Source organism: Mus caroli, chromosome 13 (assembly GCF_900094665.2).
Source record: "Mus caroli chromosome 13, CAROLI_EIJ_v1.1, whole genome shotgun sequence".
Taxonomy (NCBI): domain Eukaryota; kingdom Metazoa; phylum Chordata; class Mammalia; order Rodentia; family Muridae; genus Mus; species Mus caroli.
The window spans coordinates 4,944,295-4,947,214 of NC_034582.1; the positions used below are offsets into that span (position 1 = coordinate 4,944,295).

Below are 2,920 nucleotides of genomic sequence, written 5' to 3' on the forward strand. Positions count from 1 at the left end.
ACACACACACACACACACACACACACACACACACACACACACATCACATGCCATGCACGCAAGCAAATGACTGCTATAGCTCTAAGTTAATTTGAAAGCATCAAAAGGCAGAAGGAAGATGTAAAAGAAAAGAAAATGAAAAGAGAAGGAAATGGGAAGAAATGAAAAAATATCCTTGATTGGGAGGATCTTGGACCCATGGCTGTTTTCTTCAGATCCATCTTCATGCTTGAACATTCTTTTCATCACCTCCTTATACCCAGGAACAGGACCTCACTTTTTAGTTTGGGGAGATTCAAAATAGGGTTTCTCTGTGTGGCCCTGGCTATCCCCAAACTCACTCTGTACACCAAGCTGGCCTTAAACTCAGATTTGTGCCTGCTTCTGCTTCCAAGTGCTAAGATTAAAGACGTGCATCCCAACTACCCTGCAGAGGATCACTTCTAACAGAGCCTGTTTTATACTCACAGAATTAAGTATGTCCTTGCTAGAGTCTAACTGGAGAAAACTTATTTTGTGTGTGTGTGTCCTAGAACACAGCTCCTAGATAGGCCTGCCTTGTGCTGATAGCCACGGAAATTTATCTCATTTTTAAATAACTGAAAAAATAATGCATCCCTTATTCACACTGCCCATTCTCCTTTCTAAAATCTTGGGTCTGCCATGTAATATTTCAGCAACTGATGCTCCCTCCTGGTTTAGTCTCTTAAAATATCAGTCTATCTCTCAGACTGTTTTGATTGTAACTAAATATAAATTTTTGTCTTCTCAACATGAAATCTAGCAAGGTGACTATATCAGCAAAATCCACATGTTTCTTAGAAGTGTGAATTTTTAGGCACTGTGTCTTCTCAATCTTGAAGCAGAGTCTAGGGATGGGCAGGGCAGGACTCTGCATGCTTCTCATCTCTTGGAGACTCTTAAGCCTTTAGTTTTGAGACATAGCAATACAATCAAAGCAAAGGCTTCAAACACTCTGGAATGTGTTTCCACAAATTCAGTCTTCGTTTGCATTAACTGTTCAACACATTTCTTCAACCCATTCCTTTGTTCGCGACTGTTCGAGAACATCTGCTGAACACACCAAGCCTTTTCCCATGAACTGTATCAAAACTAATCTCACAGATCCATTACCTGCACAACTGACCTCCAACCCAATTGCATGTATACATATCGTCACAAAACAAGGAACAATTTAAGTGTCTACACAAATTTGCCTAGAACCACTTTTGTCAGAAATCTAATCTGTTTGATGATTATTTCTCCTATTGAGAAAGTGACCTTCAAATATACTTTTACTTAAAAATTGTTTTAGACAAGAGTAGCTGAAAAACATCATATATTTGTGATAAAAACTCAGTCTTCCAGTTTTTCAGAGGTATGAAGCATCACCAATTCCTTTTTGCGAAGCAAACACCTAGAAGATTCTAAAAGGCTCCAGGTATCCAAGGAACCCCACTAATATACTAGCATCTTCATGCCAGAAACAATTGGGTGTTTAAGTTTTCTTTTGGGGTTAAAGAAAAAAAAACATTGCTCAAGGCAACCTAATTTTACATCTGCATTATCTGTAAACAAAAAATGAGATGAGACCCTTTGGTAGCAGAAATGAGCATACAATAGTTATATTAATTTTAACAAGAAACAAAACAATAATCTTTTGAGTGACCCAAAACAGAAAATTTACAATTGCCAATTGTAATTGAATATACTTTTACAGACATTTTTAAATGAATTCTTCTATAAAGAAGATGCTCTGCTTAATTTAAGTTATAATTAAAAACAACTTTAGCTTACATATTGATTTCATTACATAGTATCTTATTTCTGTCTATTGTTTTACATCTTAACAAGTTAATAAAAGAGACTTTTATGTATTCCTTTATACTACTTTCAAATTCAAGATAATTTTTAATGGAAATTACATTTGTGCTACATAGTTTTATTTTTCCTTCTACCATAATAATGGAAACTTTGTTCACCTTACATTAAATTCTCAAGAAACCTGAAATCCATTACTTTCTTAAGAAAGATCTCATTTTTTCCTGTGGTTTTTCCAGGTAAAAATCAATTCTAGTCATATTCAAAATATAAAAGCCAGGAGCAAATTCTAGCTGTTCTGTGAGGGAGGAAGGAGAGTGACTCTTTGGGGCAAGGGCAACTTGAGTGGAAGGTCCATACAATAGCCACTCATGCACATTCTCACAAAAGGGCAGCATTGATTGCTCAGAGTAAAATCCAATACATTGGAAAATATGAGCTGAAGATTAGGGAAATATCTCAGAAAAAATACTTTTCATGAAGGTATCAGGACTGGAATTAAATCCCACACACCTATGTTTTTATTGAAAGTATATAACATAGCAAAGAGGAGGATGGTGGTGCACGCCTGTAATCCTAAAGCTGTCGAGGAGGAGAAGGGTAAAGTCAGGGAGCCAACTGGGCAGCCAGCCTCGTCTACTTGAGAAGTTCTAGGATAGGAAAAGTCTATGTTTGAAATATCATTTTACACACACACACACACACGTATGCATGCACTCATGCATATAAGTGCACTAATATACACATAAGCACACATACACTCACGTATGCATGCACTCATGCACATATGTCTACTAGCACACATATAGCATACAAACACTTATGTATGCATGCACTCATGTACATATATGTTGGAACATATACATAGGCACAAGCAAAGAAAAGAGAGGAGAAGGGAGGGGAGGGGAAGAGAGGGGAGGGGAAGGGAGGGGAGGAGAGGGAAAGGGAGAGAGGGAGGGAGAGGAGAGGAGAGGAGAGGAGAGGAGAGTTGAGGAGAGAATTTCTTTCCTTTCATTTCTTCTTTGAGCATGACTAGTAACAAACCCCAACCAACACCCCCCCCCCCCCCGAACAACCATCAACTGCCAAAGTTGCCCTA

At 38.0% G+C, this 2,920-nt stretch overlaps 1 protein-coding gene across 1 annotated transcript in view; it reads left to right on the forward strand.

The window, feature by feature from the left end:
* The window catches only part of Adarb2 (adenosine deaminase RNA specific B2 (inactive)), a 540,557-nt gene that overhangs the window by 148,515 nt on the left and 389,122 nt on the right, over positions 1 to 2,920 (forward strand). The window lies entirely within an intron of this gene.